Source organism: Tamandua tetradactyla, chromosome 18 (genome assembly GCF_023851605.1).
Source record: "Tamandua tetradactyla isolate mTamTet1 chromosome 18, mTamTet1.pri, whole genome shotgun sequence".
Classification (NCBI taxonomy): domain Eukaryota; kingdom Metazoa; phylum Chordata; class Mammalia; order Pilosa; family Myrmecophagidae; genus Tamandua; species Tamandua tetradactyla.
The window spans coordinates 62,567,548-62,587,465 of record NC_135344.1 but is presented as its reverse complement, the minus strand read 5'-3'; the positions used below and the strand labels follow the sequence as shown (position 1 = coordinate 62,587,465).

The following is a 19,918-nucleotide window of genomic DNA, read 5'->3' as shown; positions in this document are numbered from 1 at the left end:
TCAGTTCAGTAAAATTTGAGAAGCACTGCTGTAGAGAAAAGGTGAGAAATAAGGTTGAAGAAGGCCAGATTAGCTAACCAGATTTTCCCAAACAGCATGTGAGGCAAGGAATGAGTTATATGTATGCAGTGATTTTGTTTTCACACAAGCCCTTGGGGCTGCCTGTATCTAGTCAGCCAAGAAGTTTCCTCTGGTTATCTCTATGTGTGCCACAAATATTATTGCATTTTATATGGCTGCCTTGAAGCAACATTGATGGGGACACACCAGCTAGAGATTTTAGATTGTACCCTGTCAGTAGTGAAGATCCCCTGAGGATCTTTGATCAAAGTATGTTATATATATTAAGTTCTGGTCTAGGAAGATTATCCTGAAGGAGTGGACAGTTGCAGGGTATAGTAGAATCTGGGAGGCATATTAGGGGATAGTTGTAATAATTCACATACAAGGTGAGAAAGCTCAAGGCTAAAAAATACAGTAATGTTTAAGAAACTAAAACACTCCTTAAATCCCCATTCCCAAATCTTCAAGGCAAAACTTGTACAGAACTACAACAGATTTTTTTGTACTTTTTTTTGAATACACCTTGTAACTTTTGTTTGTGTTTTATTTCAATCTTTGTGTGACATTCTCTCAAAAGGGTCAAGAAAATTGATTAAAATCTACTCGGCATATATGCCATCATAAACATTCAGCTCTTACTCTGCATGATCCCTGTGGTTCTTGGTGGGTGGGATCATCTGATTTGAGGGTTATTAGTGATTTCAAAGGAGAAAGGAAAACAATGATGGGTCATCATTTTGTGAATGGGCAAAGAGGAGGCATTTCAGGAAATGAAGAGGTTAAAAGTCCAAGTAATGATTGCTGTTGTGGTAGACTCAGGGCCATACTTTCTAGTTAGGACAACATTTATAGGAGAATCCATACGTTCAATGAAATGGTTTTGTTTTTAAAAAATGTTGAATCATCGTATTCTCATTTGCTTGTTCTTCAAGTTGTATCTCTTAAGTCAACAAGTATTTATTTAGTCCTGATATTTAAAGTACTTTGGTGTCAACTTAACTTCTCATAACTTACTTAGGGTTTATTTTGTTTTATTTTTATATGTACGTGTCCTGTCTCCCCAGATAGATTATAAGCACATCAAGGACATGGACCATGTCTTATTCTTCCTTGTCTCCCAGAAAATGTGTGCAAAATCTTGCTGATTTCCTCAGAGGAGTCATTTCCTTTGGTACTTTCTGATCTATGAAACAGCTATTTTCTGTCATGTTTGTATTTTGGATGTAATTAAAAATAATATGTCATACACTTTTTGTTTTCTAAGTTTATTGATATTTCTAATGAAAAAAAATGGGAGAAAGGGAAAAGCCTGAAGAATCTCCATAAATACAGTGTAGTTAAATGTACTATCAAAGGGCGGGCAAAGGTGGCTCAGCAGGCAGACTTCTTGCCTGCCATGCCGGAGACCCAGGTTTGATTTTCGGTGCCAGCCCATGCAAAAAAAGAAAAAGACAAAAAAAAATGCTATCAAAGACAAAGCAATGCTGTCAGATAAATATTGAGAACTTTTTGCGATTTCAATGATTCATTTCAAAGCAAGAGGTTTAAAAAAAGTTATTAAAGTATAGAATCTTAGCAAATATCTCTGTTTTCCCCATCTGCTTATATGATGCCTATTTTCCTTAGTTGCTTTTTTCATCTCACCATTTGGGTTTCTTTTTCTTTTTTCTTTCTGTTTGGAAGTAATACCATTTGTCGTAGGAATGTTAACTCCTGCCCGTGTTTCTAGTGAAAAGTGTTGATAGTCATTTGGATGTGATCCACTAACACATTTAAACTGTTACATTGCATTTTATGGGAAATGCATCAACAATTTTATTTAATTTCAGCTCACAACATGCTGTTGTCATCCATTTTATTGGAATATTCTGTGTCACCTAAATCTTAGGAGAGTAGTGGTGATAGTATTTTAATTATAGCCTGTTGTGGTATTTGGCATTCTGGTAAAAGAACTCTGTGTTATATGGAGAAAAATAGCTAGAGCTTGGCCAGAAAGAATGATTTTGTAAAGATTACTTTACAAGAGTAAATCAATACGTAAAAAAAAAAAAGTATAGCCTGAGAAAACCTCTTTAAATAATTCCTTAATGAATCAATCAGTAGTTTATATCCTTAAAGAATTTTTTATGGTATAATAATGAACATTTATAACAGAACAAAAATAAGCCATTTCCTAACATTAGCCTCTCTGCCTGTGGAGGTTATAAAAATTGTTAATGCAGATGAGGTTGCCTTCTGTTGTGTGATGCTAATAGGAAATGGATCATTGCGGTTTATGGGGTACTTAGCCATTTTGGTTCATGATAAATTACTGACTTCAAGTGACATTCCTTTACTGATTTCCCACTATTCATCACCTGAAAGAATGGTATCCAAACATGAAGTTGATTTTGAAGTTGTCAAGTGTTTCACTGTGGTGTAAATCCTTCATAAGCCAATGTTTTAATTGATTTAGGAAGAAATAGTATGAATGAAAACTCATAAATGTTTTATGCTCCTGTTTTCTTTTGTTAAAAAGCTTGTTTTGTGACTGTCTTATCCTGTTTTAACTTCTGTTGCCTCTTCCTCTTCCCCTCCCCCCTCTAAACATTCTCCACTTTTGAAAACTCCCTAGATTTTATTTATCTTGCAGATGCTTTGATACAGTAAAAAATTATATTGCTTTGCTCTACAACATCAGCCTAAAAATAAGCAGAAAAAAGGAAACATTTTCTACTTCATGTCCACTTATATGTTAGACATCATAAAACTAGTATGGAAAACTTTCACTGCTGTGCTGTTATTCTATTTTCTGTGTGTTCCCTTTCTCACCATCTTTTCTAGAAATACTTCTTCCTCCTTCCCCACTTATCCTCCCCCTACCCCTAATACAAATCATCCCTGAGTATGGAGGGGAAAGGCTTTCTGATGGAATATGCCCACATTACCTCATAATTAACCTCTCATTCCTAGCAGATTCCCCAGTTTATGTCTAGGGAAGCCTTGCTGGTACTGTTGGGATAGCCCAAGAAATCCAGTCATGGTTTGTATATGCTTAAAGGAAGTTTGAGAATTCCTTGTGTTATCTCAGTGTGTGGTTTACTGGTGTTTGGAATGTTTACCTTTGAGACAGAGCCTGTATTTCATTTAGTGCTCATGCTGTCCATGCTACTGGCATTTGGAGAGTGCTCAATATTTGGCAGAATGCTATTTAGGAGAGAAAATTTCAAATTTTCTCGCAGATTATCTTAAAACCTTAAGTGTAATCGAGATAATTTGCCATTTATTTCATTGGTTCTTAAAGAAATGTTGAGTTCCCTTATCTATGTGTGTTGGAGGGATGGTGACAAATGGTTATTTTGTTTCCTTTGTAGAACTTCAGCAGAGGAAGTGCATCCTTGGTGGGTGCTGGTGTCCTGGAAGGGAAGCGAGAAAACTCCCTCCCGAAAGCTGTCTTTGACACAGAACTTTTTAGTTCTTAGGAGATTGCCCCGAGATGCTTTTCCTATAACAAATGGTATCCGTATGTGCCCTGTTCAGAAAGAATTTTAGGTCGATAAATTGAGAGCATTAGGAGTGTGTGAATTCTTTTCATGCGCAAACCTAGACACTAGTGAAATTTGGGGAGAAAGCCTAGAAAGGGTGGAACTGAAATATTCATTTGGTTTCCTATGATTGGTTTTCCTATTGAAACCCTAGAAATAGTTCATGGAACTTAATTTGATTACACAGTCTTAGATAAATTTTGTCAATCTTTTCTAGCTGGTTGTGATATCTGGGAAGAAAAACCATCATTTTTTTTTTCTTTCAAATTCGTTGAAAGAGGAATCACTAATTCTGTATACTTATTTAGCTCAGCTCAAACCTACTAAATAAATCTTTAAAATGGCCAATTCTAATATGCTACACTAATCTTTGGACTGTTGAAACATATTCATAATTTAATTTTTGGTGTGTTTTTGCATGCTGTGGCCATTGGTGGCATGGTGCCTGGGGATGGGGGAAATTTTCTTACGAGAGGAAGAGAGAAATAGGAGAAGGAAACTGTAAGAAAAGAGGCTGAGAGCATGAATGCCTGGGCCAACCATTTCTACTTTGGGCAGCATTTACCGATTTATAACTCTATTATTTTAAACTGAGCATTGATGGCCTTTTACTTTTTTCCTTCCCTTTTCTTTTCATCTTCCTTTTTCCCTCCTTTTCTCCATATGTGGGTATAGACATGTTCAAACAGGAAAACAAACTAAGATCTAAAATGCACAAGATTTCCTGGGAGAGAAGTAGAAGATAGAAGAAACACATCTCACTACCCAAAGAATGTGTTAGGAATGAATAATAGTATGCTTTTTTTGGAAGAGGTGGGGGTTTAGTTTCCAGAGGGTTTAAATTATTACCTTCGATCTACATTGCCTGTCTTTTGAATGCAATGTGTCCTTGAAGTCTAGGTCTTCACATGGATACCTTGAAAGTAAAAAACTTCAAGTGTTTTTGCGCTGCATTGTTTGTTACCACCTGGTTGCAGCTACTATCACATTAGACTTGCGTAGAAACCACCAAATAATCCCTCAGAATTAAACTAAAAGAAAAAATACTGTTCTTTGGGAGTTTTTTATTTTGAAAGTTATGGAAAATAAATTCTTGGGAAGATTAAACTCTTTAACATAAATATAACGTCTTTCAAGGGCTTTTCTAATTGGTTTGAAATTCTCACTAAAGAATAGTTTAGCTGTTAATGATTTTCTCTCTTCACTTCTGATTCAAAGGTGTGATGTTAGTTTTACTATGTAGGCTGTTACTTGGCTTTTTTGCACTTCAAAAAGATCTAAAGCCACTGATTATGACGCTGCTACTTCCTGTCCTATTGCCCTTACAAAGAGGTTTTTCTAGGTTTAGACCTTAGATTTTTAAAGAAAATCAGCCCAAGTAAAAATTGTTGATATTTGCATGTCTATTAAATTCTACACTTGCTTTCACTTGAACCTGTTTAATTATATAATTTAAAGGTAATAGTTACTGGGACTTCAAATGTCCTCTTAGGAGAGTTTAAATGCTCTTTATCCCTTTTCTTTCACAATGAATTGTGTAATGGGGTAGAGAACCAACAAGCAGGAGCCCCAGACTGCGTTGGGGAATACTCAGGTCAGAAGGTATTTACATTTCTATGAAATTTTTACCTAAAACTGAAAAAGACACAATCAATACCTTTTTTAGTCAGTTGCCCCTCATAGAATTGTGCTTTTATTTTATGTAGCAATAGTGATAGATCTTTCCTGCAGTTGTCATCCATCCCTCTTCCTAGTGACTATTGTATTCAAATTTAAACTAGCAAACCTATGCATCTGGTTCTGAATCTATCTCGTATTGCATTGACTTGCTTTCAGATCTTCATTAGCTACACACGTGCGGGCGCACACACAACACACTACACACACATACATATTCCTCCCCTTATTCCTCCACCCTCCCTTCGTGAGGGTAATTCTCTGCTACAAGTAATTGTCAGTCATATGGTTTTGGGTGGAGGAATACTTGAGTTAAGCTGATAAAAGCATCAAGCAAACAAGTCACAGATGATATTTCAATTTTGGGTTTTATGATTACTACTTCACATTATCCTGTATTTTTTAACACTCTTCAGCATAAGGCACAACAGCCTAAAAAGAAAATCTAAAGACACAGTTCCCACACTCTTGAGCATGTGTTTTCTAATAATATTTTTCATTTGGATTAAAACATACACACACACACTCACATACACACAGTATGTGTGACCTCTCCCCAGAACTCCAGATTGATATATATGACTGCCTACTTGTATAGCTAATAGGCAACTCAAATATGTAACAGAACAATACTTGTTTCCCTTACGTGATCACTCCACCATGCCTCATACCTGCTTTTCTCCATTTCTTGCCCTTTTCAGTTAATGACAATACCCCCCAACTAGTTGCTCAGGCCAGAAACGCAGGAGTCATTTAAAAATTTTTTTTTCTTCCCTGTATACATCCCGTATTCAATCTACCAGCAGGCCAGGCTCCAGAACATGTCTCAAGTCTGACCATTTCTCCCTGGTCCAGCCACCCCTTACTTGAAGGGCTGCAGTAACCTCCTCCCCTTACAATCTGTTCCTCATATGGAGTCAGAGTGATCCTTTGAGATCAGATCCTCTATAGCTCAAAATCTTATGCCAACTTCTGATCACATTTTGGAAAAAAATCCAAGTTCCTTATCCTACAGTGTCCTACATGACCTGGTATCTGATTTACCTCTGTTGTATTATCCTCTATCATTTTCCTCTCATTTACTGGCCTTTTACTATTCCTCAAACATACCCAGTTCATCCCTCCTCAGGGCTTTTTCCTTCGCTGTTCTCTTGGAATGCTCTTTCCCAAGTTCATCACATGGCTGACTTCTTCCCATTGTTCAAGACTAACCTAAAATGTCAACACTCAAAGAGGCCTTCCCTAACTTGTCTTCTCTCTCCTATTATTCTTCATCCCAGTAACCTATTCTGTTTTATTCCTAACAAAGATCACTATCTCAAATTCTTATTTATTTATTGACCTGCTTATTGTAATTCACAACTCCCACCCCTAGTATGTATGCTCCATGAGGGCAGGTGCCTTTTCTTCTTGTCTACTGATGTATTCCCGGCACCTATCACACAGTCTGGAATGCACAGAAGGTACTTAATAAATGTTCATGGTTGAATTCGTGAATAGATATATTTGGGCTCATGGAGAATATAAACTGCTGAACCAGTAAAGATGAGTGTAGATTATATTTTAGTGAGAATGTTCCTTTCATACTTCCATAATAATTAAGTAGCCCAACAGCAAGGAAATGGACCCCTTTTTCTGGTTATTCTATTAATTTTTCACAAGGCGGAAAAGATTGGCAGTCCTTGCCAGTTGGCATTTCCTCTCACGGTATTTGTATGCTTAAACTGGTCTTTGTTTATCAGTTCTGCATATCTTTTATTTGTAACTTGGTATGAGTGTTATATGCTTCAACAGTAGTACGAAATGTACTTCTTGTAGATAAGAGTCTGAAATTGTGGCAAAATACTCATGATGAGAACAGCTTGCCCTGAACAACCAGTAGCTATACATGTGTTGCTATCAAGAAAGAAAACACCAAGTGGCAGACTATTTAGTAAAAAAAGAAGTTAACTGTAAAGATTTTGAATACATAATTATTTTCCAGGAATTGCTGAATGTACAGATAATGAATACTTACGAATATATTTTATAATTGTAAATCAAATATAGTAAATTGGATGTATGCCAAACATGAAGGCAGAGAGAGAAAACTGAAAGATCATTTTTCTTTCTTTTGTGGTTTTCTAATAAATGTCATTAGACTACAGGCCACCAATCCACCAAATTAAAGAATAATAAAGATGTTTTGTTTTTATTTCTCAGGCCATTTTATCATTCTTTTTAGACTCTTCTTTCCAGTATTATATTGTGTTACTTTCTATCCTTTGATTGATGATGTTTTCCCTTTTATTTTCTTAGGAAAAGTAGCAGCCATCAAAGTTAAGTACTTTTCCCACTGACATTCCTCATAAATTTCCTAGTGTCAACTGTCTTCTGTGTTTGGCATGGTAGTAATTTTTCCATTAGTAGTTTTCCGCACCTTTCCTTCTCCTTGTTCCATTGGCAGATCCCCAGATACTGAGTTCTCCCCTATCCCCTGAGAATAAAAGCTTTAGTTCCATGCAGCCTGTTGCCATCAGTCCTTTGATCAGTTCCCCTGATGGGAAGAACAACAACCTTTGCCTCTAGCCATGAATCCAGAACTGGTGCATTTTGGGTTGACTGATTCAGGTCTGGCAGGATCATTTGAACTTAACTTTCTTCTTATTTGGGATCTCATTTTTGTCCTTAATGAAATCCTGCTTTGAAACCAGATTTTGATCAGTTAAGAATAAGAGTTTGAAGTGATTCTTTCCCATTCGATTATGGATAAATTGATCATGAATCAGTTTTTTGCAGATATCCATCCACCAGCATTTGAGGGATAGAGATCATCTATTGTTAAGGATGTCTTCCTTTTATCCCTTAGGATCTACTCTCTGCCCTCCTCCCCTCTCCCTCTCTCTACCCTAGAGGCTGCCTGTGAGCATTCCAGCAAAGGGCTGCTGTGCCCTCCCACTTTAACCAATGGCAGAGTCCCAGCAGGCGATCCAAGAGAGGGAGGAGAGGGAGGTCAGGCTAATTATTCTCTTTGCTCCCTCCTTGTGGGGTTGCCTTGGGCTGCTTGTGCCCCTCGACCTAAGGTCATGGTTCTTCATTCTAAGACTTTCTTCTTTTGGGTTCCTGTAATCAATCCTTCCTCTCGACTCTTTTTGCCTAAGAGTGGTAACAGTCCTGCTTTTACTTATCTCAAATTATGGCAATATCCCTTGTAGTCCCTCCTACACTCTATCCATAGCTTTGCCAAATACTCCCTTTCAAGTAAACTTCCACAACTTACCTTAATCTGAGTGTGCCTTCTGTTTTCCTGTTGGAAAGAGGATCCTGGTACAGATATTATCATTTCTTGGATTTGGGGTACTGTCAACTACTATTGACTATCTGCTATATAGATAACACATTAACAGTCTATGGAATGGGCATAAAATAAAAGAATGTCTGCCTTCTAGGGAATCCGTCATATAAGACAGCTTCTCCTTTATCATATTCACTATTCAATCAATATTTATTGAAAAGCTACTATTCATACATCCCACACATGATTATGGATCTCAGGTGATTACAAAGGTGAGCACTCTGTGGTCCCTACCTTTCTTTATATATCTTTATTTTAATGGTGCGTTCACAGAACATTCCAGGTGTCCAGAATCTTTTGATAATTATAATTTATAATTCTGGGCCAGATAGAGATGAAGTCCTTCTGTCTCAGTCTCATATGTTTGCCAGGATTAAACAATGTATGAAGAGTATCATCACCACCACCACCACTATCATTATCAGTCCATAAAGCACATCAGCTTTGCCTTATTCATCTTTAGAGCCTTAGCACCACAGAGTGCCTTGCTTGAACCTGCAGGTACTTTTCAGCCCTTTATTTTAAAATTTTTTTTTAGGTCGTATCATTAGTTTTGTAAACCTCTGTAATGCTCAGTTCTTGAATCTCTGCCCATACTCCTGTAGGCTCTGGACTAAGTGGAGAGGTGCCAGCCTGATTTCTGTGTTCCATTGGTGCTATAGACTCTCAGTAGCCCTCAGCAGTCTTCTGCCTGGAGAGCATAAGAAAAGAGAAAATCTCCAGCCTGTCTGGTAGTATCTAATGCCTAGTCCTGACCCATTCTGTTCTTAGTTCCCCTGCTGCTAGTTCAGTATGGTGACCTCTGTAATTCTCAAGTGTGATCATTTTCTGACGTATCAGGGCCTCTTTTATGCATAGTTCTCTCTGGATAGAAATCTTATACAGCATCAAGGAAACCATTCTGGCAGATGGAAGATTTTAATTGAGCACAAATCTTTTCTTTATGCTAGCATTGGCTAAAATAAATTCAGTGGGCGTTCCTTCAAAAGAAGGGACCCATGGTTAAATATATTTGGGGAATTGTCTTTAAAAATTTTCTTTAGGATATCTCTTAGGGTTGGTGGCCATATTTTAGGAAAACCTGCTTTATGTAAGTGAGTTGTATTTGCTAGACTACAGCTCAGGGTATAGTGACTCTTCCTTACTACTGTCTCATTGCCTACTAAACCAGAGGGTTCAGTTGTAGAGTTGTATTAAAGAAAGCTGTGACACTCTCTAGTTCTGTGCTGGAGGGAAGCATGTGTGTAAGTGGCCACTTATTTTGGCCACTTGGTTATCTTTTTTTTTTTCGCTTGCTTATCTTTAACATCATAATGAAATGACATTTTGGGCAGTCCTGTATTTCTTCCTCTTGACTGGAGACATCCCTCTAGTCCCTGTAGTAAAAAAATCTCTCTTATATTTGTGGGGCTGGGGCAAGGGCATTACACCTCATGATTACTCTGTTTTCTGAGTGCCATGGGGCAGCCAGAAGAAAGTTCCCTGCACTTTATTTAAAGACTAGGACCTGCTACTAAAACCAGAAAGTTGTATTAAACTGAACATAGGTTTCATAGAAACCTTTTACCTCCTGGCCCCTTTCCCTATTCTTTCTACTATTACCTGCTCCAAATATATCTCTGTTTTTCTTTCCTGATTTATCTTTCCCCTTCACCCTCGTAGGCAAAACATAACCTGTAACTGTGTGTTTTCATTTAGACCAGGGTTTGGCAATGTCTGTACACATTTTTGATTTCCACAAATAGGGGAGTTGCTACTGGCATCTAGTGGGTAGAGGCCAGGGATGCTGCTGAATATCCTATAATGTGCAGAACAGCCCTCCGTGAGGAAGAATATCTGGCCCAAAGTGTTAATAGTCCTAAAGTCGAGAAACCCTAATCTATACCATCTCTGTCCAATAAAACTTTCTGTGATGATGGAAATGTTCTATGCAATCATTACTACATGTGGCCAATGAGCACTTGAAATGTGGCTACTGCAACCTGAGGCACAAATATTTTATTTTGTTTAATGTTAACTTAAATACCCATGGTATAGCTAGAGACGACCAAATTGGACAGTGCAAATTTAGACCATGAAGTTCCCCTATAATATATGCATTGTCTTACAAATGATGGGCAGAAAAGGTTGGTACCTGAGAGAGGGAATTTAGAAGAAGCCACGAGAGAGTGTTTTCAGAGGAGCGTGAGACTGAAGGTAGCGCTTGTCTCCTATGGAGAAGATGGAAAGTTTGGAGGGTTAGTCATGAGGTTTATGTGAGGTAAGGACCAGAAAGCCATGTGGTGCCTTGTATTGAAAAGTGAAGTTGTATAGTTATTTCAAAATGGATAAAGAGTTGGATAAAGCATCTAGGAGAAAGAAGAAGCTTAGGTTAGTGAAAGGAACAGATGTAGAGGGAAGAGATGACTGTGGATAAAGGAAGACAATGAGGAAGGTGGATAAAGAAACATGGAAGAAGAGAAACTGAGAACAGGAGAGGGACTAGAGGAAGGCTATGGCCAAGACAGGTGAAAGGCATGTTTCATGAAGGAAAATTAGTTATCAGTTCTCCATTTCCTCCTCCTCTCTATTTAGTCCCACTGAGTTTTTCTTTCTTTTCCTGTAGCCATGTGTATTAAGTTTCCTGAGATAGCTGTAACAAATTACCACAAACTGGGTGGTTTGAAACAGCAGAAATTTATTCTCTTAAAGTTCTGGAGGCTAGAGGTGTGAAATCAAGGTGCCAGCAGGGCCACACTCTCTCTGAAGACTCTAAGGAAGAATCCTTCCTTTCCTCTTCCTCCTAGCTTCTGGAGGTTGCTAACAATCCTTGGTGTTTCTTGGCTTGTATCTGCGTCACTCATTTCTGCCTCTGTCTTCACATGGCTATCTTCTTAGATAGTGTGTCTGTGTGTCTCTGTCTCTTCTCCTCTTTTTATAAGGACGCTAGTCATATTGGATTTAGGGCTCATCCTAATCCCATATGACTTCATCTTAACTAATTGCCTCTGCAAAGACCCTATTTCCAAATAAGGTTGCATTCTAGGTTCGAGATTGACATGAATTTTGGACACAATTCAACATAGAATCTATCAGGGTCCCATCAGGAAACACCTGCCATACTCAAATTGGGATGAGTTGAGGAAAGTTTTAGAAAACAACTGTTTATAAAGGTATAAAGTGGGCAGGGTGTAGGGTGGCACACGGGAGAGTTCAGGACCCCAGGGCAGTAACAGTGAGGTATGCTTTCTATCTCTAGGTCTGAAGTGCTGGGGGAGGGAGCCATTTCTGGAGCCCAGCAACAACGGACAACTGTGGGACAGATCCTCCTGGCAGGAGCTGTGACCGTCAGCAGAGGATTCACACAGCTGAAGGAGATCTGGCTGGTGGGAAAATACTGACTTCACTCTTCCCCTTTCCATGGGCCAACCCTGGACAGAAGCCAGAATACAGGTAACCTGGGTTGATGTGATGGCTGCAGGTCAGCCTCTGGCTACAGAGTAGGATGGAGGTGGGTGCATAGGGGTTCTGAAGGGATCAACAAAAGATATCCACTATACCTGTTCTACTCTTTTGTCCTTCACCTGTCTTCTTCCCCTCTTAACCACCCTATGTGTAACTGTTTTCTCCCACTGCTACTCAGCCTTCCCTTGCTAGTATCATTCTGTCCTCTACAGCTAAGAATAATGGCAATAAGTTCATATATAGTATCGGTGTTTGAACTATCTGGGCTGACTTCTGCCTGCCTAGTAGCAGAGTCTCTTAGACTTTTTAACTCTTCAGCCTCCTCCAATAAAAAATTTCTGAGCATACACCCAGGCCTTTCATGTACGAAAGCCTTGCTTCTTCTCCTCATTCTGAGGTCAGTTTTCTGTGTTGGAAGCAGCCCTGCACCTATCCCCAGTGAGAGAGCAAATGGCCACACAATGGTCTCCCAAAGAACCTCTGGAGAGTATTGTGAAATACTTACCTGCCAGCAGATGGCATTAGATATCACATGTACATTAGAAGGTGTTGGTTTTCAAATCACTGAGAAATTGAACTTCCTGAATTCTTTGGAAAAGTGATTTAATCATCCCCAGCAGAAATAAGGCCTAAACTAGGCTGGAAATAGAGAGGAGAGGTAGAAGTGATGTGTGATACGGGGCACCGTAATGTTTAGGAGGCGAAAGAGAGAAGGGGCAGACCAAAAAACCTTAGAGTAAGCAAGTTGATTCCTGTACTCCCGGGCAGAGCTCACAGAACTCAAGGTAGGGAGTTGTGAGCTCGCCGCTGGGTCCTGGTGCAGGCGGTTTTTAAGCAAGGGGGTTAGGTGAGGTCTAGAAGGGGCGGCACATTTTACACAGCTCAAGTCATGGTGACCTCCCCTGTTCCCCCAACCTAGCAGACACCTGGACATGGCAACAATGGAGAAGGGGTAAAAGGTGAAGATCACTTCAGTGGTCTAAATCTGAGTAACTGGAAAATGGCATTCTCATTAACTCAAGCAAAACAACTGAATGAGTAGCTGATTTGCTTGGAGAGCTGAAGAGCTGTACTTGGAGAATGTTGAAATTGAGACAGTAGCAAGACAGCCTGTGGAGACGGTATGGAAGCATTTAAAGATGCGTGGCAAGAGAGTGACTAAGTCTGGAGAAACAAAGAAGTGGTGTTTAAGGACACAGAGAGATACTTTAAGAAAAGCCAATTGGAAGCATTAGTTATCTTTGACTTCTCTTACAAGACCAAAATATAACAATGACGACCTTGCCAAATACTTTTGAGATATTATGAGAACCGGGTTTTCATAACTGTCTAAGAAGAGTCAGTCAATATAGTTAATAGTTGCATGAAGGTTTGTTTATTCTAGGTACGTTAGAACAAGTCATTCTAATGGTTTTGAATTGGCAAGAACAGGCAAGACTGGCCACTGTTTTTGCAGATAGGTTCTCCTCTTTGAAAATGAGCATATTTCCAAAATGAGCCATTGTAGATAATATTCTGCAAGGTCAGAAGTTATGCCCAAAGTGGCACCCATCCACCTGCCTGCTCAGTTTATCTTTTCCTCCTCCAGGAACATGAGCTGCTCAGCATGGGAACTTGACTCTAAAAACATTGTTAGGTACTACTTAATCCCCAGAAAGGGCTCAGCTTATAACACGTTAAGATGCCCAGTATGTTAAGATGTTTGTGTGGTTTTTGGCTACTCTCAGAGGTGAGGGGTCATAAATTGCTAAAGGAAAACATCTCTAGTAGAAGAGATGCAGCTGTGAAAGAATAGGAGCCAATTGATTGATCACCAAACCAAGCCATGGAGGAAACTCCACAAAGTCCACTTGGGATTTTAACATATATTATAAATAATGAGAAGAAATACAAAAATAGCTATACTTTACGTAAGATTCATTGCTACTAAATGCCAGTAATTGTGTTATGAGCTACTTTTATCGATTGTTCTATTTGATCATTGAGGCAACCCAGTAAGGAAAATGGTATTATCAATATTTTGCACAGACAAGTTCTAAGAGGTGAAGAAGCATATACAATGTTGCCCAGCTAATGAGAGGCAAATGGGGTGCAAATCCACAGATACAGGATCTTCCCTTTTTATCCCAGTGATGTAGGATAGCCACACCAGCAATGAGCCCAAATGACAGAGCATTCAAGACATTTGCTTTTGGTTTTTAATCTATTGATATAGTTTAACAGATTAATCATGCCAACAAAAAGTGAGAAAGTATTTGGGTTATAAATACTTTCTCTTTCCACCAAAGCAAAAAAAAAAAAAAAAAAAAAAAAAAAAAATCCTATTTCCTTCCAACTTGGATCCAAACCACATTTCTTAGGATCCTTTGAAATACTTGGCTCAGGTTTATGTCCTCTCCCAAAGCCAAATTACTCTGTTATTGCCCCATCTTTACAAAGAGTAAAACTGTTTATTTCTCTCTTCCCTCACTACACTTGTATGGGTCTTTTTCTCATAAATATGAATTTTAATTTTTAAAGTAAATAGAAATAACCATTGTCAGTCTGTTGCTTATCCTGATATCATAAAGTGGGCAATGATTTTACCCAACTGGTTAAAGCAGAAAAAAGAAAGGGAATTTCTACAAGAGAGATTACTTGGTGCCTAGAAATTGTCTACTCTTCTGCATCTGACCAGTGGATTTTCACCAAGGCAGCCTAATCCGTACTGGTTCAAAATCCAAGTTGCAACCATAAAGGCATTTCTACTCTCTGAATACTTGCTCTTTACATACCCTTTCTTAGCGTCTCAGGGGTGATGAGCGATGGTCTAGGATGATTGAAATGATTCTTTTGGCTTTGCAAAAGCTTGGAAAGACACACTTTGAAAACTAATAAACCATCTGAGGCCTAAAACAATGACTTATTCTTCCATGAACCACTAGCACCTAGCATGAGTTCTGCTTGACATGTAGTAGGCATTTGGTAAATGTTTGTTAAACAGGGCAAGACAGCAGCTTTATCATTAGGAATAATAAACACAAATATGAGGCCTGATGAGGCTGGCGCATCTGATCTGTGAAATGGGAAAGAAAAACCGATTGCAGATTTTTAACTATACAGTGTTTTCTATGATGCTGTTTCATGGTTTGTATTTTGTGATTATTTTAGGACAGAGGTTGGCAAACTTTCTCTGGAAGGGTCCAAATAGGAACTATTTTAGGGGTTGTGGACCATACGGTTTGTGTGGCAACTACTCAACTTTACCTTTGTAGTATGAATGCAGCCCTAGACAATAAGTAATTGAGCATGCCTTTGTTGCAATAAAATGTATTTACAAAAAAAACAGGTCATGAGCAGGCTGGATTTGGCCTGGGGTCATAGTTTGTAGATCCCTGATTTTAGGGATTGAAATTTAATGGACTTGTAAAGCATATCAAAAGATACTTCGTGAGTCGGTTTCCTAGATTGAAATAAAATAACCATATATTAAAAAGTCTTTAAATAGGCATGGTCTCTATTATTATGAATGTAAGTCAGTGGATTTGGCATGTAGCGAAAGGGTAGAGAGGTAGGAGTTATATTCAGTGAACTATCCTGTTAATATAACCTTCAGTTTAAGGTTTTGGTTATTAAGAGTTCATGGCCCAGTAATTTTCCTTCTCAGAGTATATCAAGAAATAATCAGCGATGAAGGCAGACATTTAACACGTGTCATTTTAAATGAAAATTTAGAAACAACTCAAATGTTCAACATTAGAAGAATATTTTGGTGTGATATGATATGGCTACCAGGAAAAAAAATATGCCTATTATCTGCCTTCTGCCTTCCCCATATTTTGGGTACCCAGGGCAAAAGGACAAATAGAGGCCCACATGATATAATGTCTGAATGTTTAAAAGTTATAAATCAGGCTAACAGACTGTCAAGTATATTTCATCTTCCTACTTTGACAAATATACCTTCTTAGTGTTGTGAAAGGCCAGGTTTAAATTTATACTTCTCAGACCCTTAACAGTTCCACGCTAGAATGTGGTGGCATTGGGAGAGCAGTACCCTTCTCTTCCCATCTCTGTTTCAGTCCTACGTGAAGAGGGGCCTTACTCGTTGCTTGTGAGTGTACTAGTGTACTCAACCCTCACACCCAAATCCATCCATACCTTCTGAAAACAGTTGCCCCAGTGGCCACCTCTTGGGCCTGGGGTGCAGGCAGCTTTGAAAATGTGTAGAAGGCAGTATAAAACAGTGGAAAGAGAGGGCAGATCTGGGTTTGGATCTCATCCTAACTGCTTACTAGTTGTGTAACACAGTCAGCTTCTGAGCCTCAGAAGTTTGCTGTTTTAGAAAATGGGGAAAATAATAGCTATATCGTGAGATGCTTGTAGGGAGTCATGATAATAGCATTCCGTGGGCCACACTGCTGCCTTCCAATCCCTGCTAGTCCCTCCCCTAGTCCATGACCTGTGAATTAGGAGTGAGAACAGAGAAAGAAGTACCCTGTCTCTCAGGATGTTTGCAAATTAATGGTAAAGATAACACATGAAACATATAGATCAACTAGAAAGCGGTATTCAAACAAAATCTAGCACAAAGAGTATGACTAAAGCGGGGGTGATTGGCAGTGAGGTAGGACTCCTGACACTTCACTTTTTCTGGATATTGAGAATTTCATCCAAATAGATGATGTTTATGCTTATATATTAAAAGAGCTCAAACCGGGAGATTTAATATGTGAACTCCCAGAGACTATGACTGGAATTCATATGGTTTGGATACATTTGTTGACTCAATAGAAGGGTACACAGGTATATAGATCTCTTCAAAATTCACTTAGTGAATTTAGCACTGCGAGGTGGTGGTGGGGGTATACCTATTAATTTTACTGTAGAATGACTTCCTAGCTATAATTTGCTTATTCCATTAAGCAAAGGAAACACGAGTTTGTGAGAAACGTAAAAGCAAATTTGCCATCTTTACGGCTTGCATTGTTTAAAGCATCAGCAAAACTAGGGCATGAGCAATTTCCTTTTGTTCCAGTCTTTTGGCTAAGTGATGGCAGAGAGAGATCAGACTTGAATTATAAAAAAAAACAAGAAAGGTGCAATATGATATTAGAATACTCTTAAAATGCCCTTGAAATTTGTCTCCAAGATCTTTTTGTCTCTGCCAAATGGCAGTGACTTATTTGAAGGAGGCTAAAGAGAAGAAGCTAGGATTAATGGACGGAACACCAAACACAGAGGTGGTTATTCCTGTCATACCCACATGTATTTTGAGAACTTTTCGTGCTTTCTTTCTCACATGTTTCCTGGCAGGAACACCTACCTCTTCCTATTGGGCTGTTGTAAAAGAGGGTAGGTAAGATTTCCAGAAATTGTTTTAAATTGTTAGAAAGAGAGTATCTATATAAATACAAAGTTATCCTACCATTTTTACTTACATCATTTATTTATTTTATTTTTTGGCATGGGGGCAGGCTCTGGGAATTGAACCTGGGTCTCCGGCATAGCAGGCAAGAATTCTGCCACTGAGCTATATCATATGTCATATCATTCTATCTACCTATCCATCTATCCATCAATCCATTAAATGTATAAAATACATAATGCTCCTTACACACTTAATGCTGTTATGTACATTTCCCAAGAGTGAGGTTATTCACTTATGTGATCACATTAAGTACCATTATCAAATTTAAGAAATTTCACATTGATAGAAAGTTTACATTCTATATTCCAATTTTTTCATATTTCCCAATAATGTCCCTTTGAGCATTTTTCTTCCTTTGCTCCATCCAGGATTATGTAGTGTACTTAATCATCTTTTTAGTTGCTCTTTCTTTTTTAATTATGAGAACATACATGTAACATAAACTTTTCCATTTCAATCACTCCAAAGCATACATTCAGTGGGATTAATCACATTTGATGTTGCGGTACCCTCACCACTTCCTTACCCACCTCCCCAAACAGAAGCCCTACACCCATTATGCATTATCTCCCTATCTACCCACAACCTAATTTCTCCAATTTCTGTCTCTGTGAGTGTGCATTTTCTCCAATATTTTCACTGTAGTTGCCATAGAGCTTAAACTTAACATCCTAAATCTATAACAATCTCATTTACCTTGGTACCAATTTAACTTCAATAGTATACACACATTATGTTCCTATACCCCTCTGTTCCCCCACTTTTATGTAGTTCTTGTCACAAATTACATGTTATACACTGAGTCCAAAAAAACTAATTTATCATTTCATTTCTGTGCATTTGCCTTTAGATCCTTCAGGAAGTAAAATGTAGAGTTAAAACCCAAAAATAAAGTAGTCCTAGCATTCTTGCTTCATTATCTTTTCTGAAGATATTTATTTCTTCATGTGGCTTCAGTCAGTTGTCTAATATTCTTTCCTTTCAACCTGCAGAAGCCTCTTTAGCATCTCTTTTAGGGCTGGTCAAGTAATGCTTAAGTCCCTCAGCTTTTGTTTATCTGGGAATGTCTTAATCTCTCCCTCATTTTTGAAAGACAGTTTTGTTGGATATAGAATTCTTAGTTGGCATTTTTTTGTTTTCAGCACTTTTAACATATCTTCCCATTGCCTTGTAGCTTCCATGATTTGCAATAAGAAATTGGCACTTAGAAATGAGACAAAATGTCAATGGCTGAGAGATTCCAATCAGAGTTGAGAGGTTATCCTGGAGGTTATTCTTACGCATTAAGTAGATATCACCTTGTTATTCAAGATGTAATGGAGAGGCTGGAAGTAACTGCCTGAAAATGTAGAGCTGTTTGCCAGTAGCCATGTTTCTTGATGATGATTGTATGATATAGCTTTCACAATGTGACTGTGTGATTGTGAAAACCTTGTGTCTGATGTTCCTTTTATCTACCTTGTCAACAGACGAGTAGAACATATGGAGTAAAAATAAATAATAAGGGAAACAAATGTTAAAATAAATTTAGTTTGAAATGCTGGTGATCAATGAAAAGTAAGGGGTATGGTTTGTATAAATTTTTTTTTCTGTTTTTGTTTTATTTCCTTTTCTGAATAGATGCAAATGTTCCAAGAAGTGATCATGGTGATGAATATGCAACTATGTGATGATATTGTGAATTACTGATTATATACGTAGAACAGAATGATCAAAATAGGAATGTTTGTGTTCATTAGGTGTTTTTTTGGTATTTAAAAAAATAAAATAAAATAAATTAAAAAAATACTAATGTAGCACAAAGAAATAATTGAAATGTAGCTTTTCATTTCTTGCTATACTTGAGTGATGGTTTAAAACATCTAATAAATGTATTTAATCTAGAAAGTAGTAAATAAACCTTCCATAATTAGGAAAAAAAAGAAGTTGGCACTTAACCTTATTGAAACGTATTCTCTCTTGTGGCTCAGAGAATTCTGTTTTATCCTTGGCATTCAAAAGGTTGATTATAACATGGCTCAATGTGGGTCTATTTGGTTTTATCCAGTTTGGAGTTTGTTGAGCAGCTTGGGTTTGTATATTCATATCTTTTGTTAAATTTTGAAGTTTTCACCCATTATTTCTTTGAATATTCTGCTTTTTTCTCTCTCTTCTGGGACTCCCCATAATACATATATTGGTATGTTTGATGGTATCCCACAGGTTCCTCAGGCTCTAGTCACTTTTCTTCTTTCTGCTCCTTAGACTGAATGATTTCATTTGTATTAACTTTAAGTTCACTGAGTCTTTCTTCTGCCAGCTCCAATCTGCTGTTGAACCCCTTTAGAAAAGTTTTTTTTTTCTCTTACTATGGTCTTCAACTTTGGTTCCTTTTTATAATTTCCATCTCCTTATTGATATTTTTGTGTGTGTGTTCATCTACTGTTTTTCTGATCTCCTTTAATTCTTTGTCTATGTTTTCCTTTA

The 19,918-nt window shown here is 38.0% G+C and overlaps 1 protein-coding gene across 6 annotated transcripts in view; it reads left to right on the top strand.

The window, feature by feature from the left end:
* GREB1L (GREB1 like retinoic acid receptor coactivator) overlaps positions 1–19,918 on the top strand; it is a 353,788-nt gene that overhangs the window by 77,555 nt on the left and 256,315 nt on the right. For 5 of the 6 annotated variants that reach the window (XM_077135830.1, XM_077135828.1, XM_077135832.1 and 2 more), the window contains exon 2: positions 11,837–12,030. The gene's annotated coding sequence lies outside the window, so the exon portion shown is untranslated. Of the gene's footprint in view, positions 1–3,036; positions 3,086–11,836; positions 12,031–19,918 lie in introns of those variants that run through there. The other variant, XM_077135831.1, reaches the window with a different exon arrangement.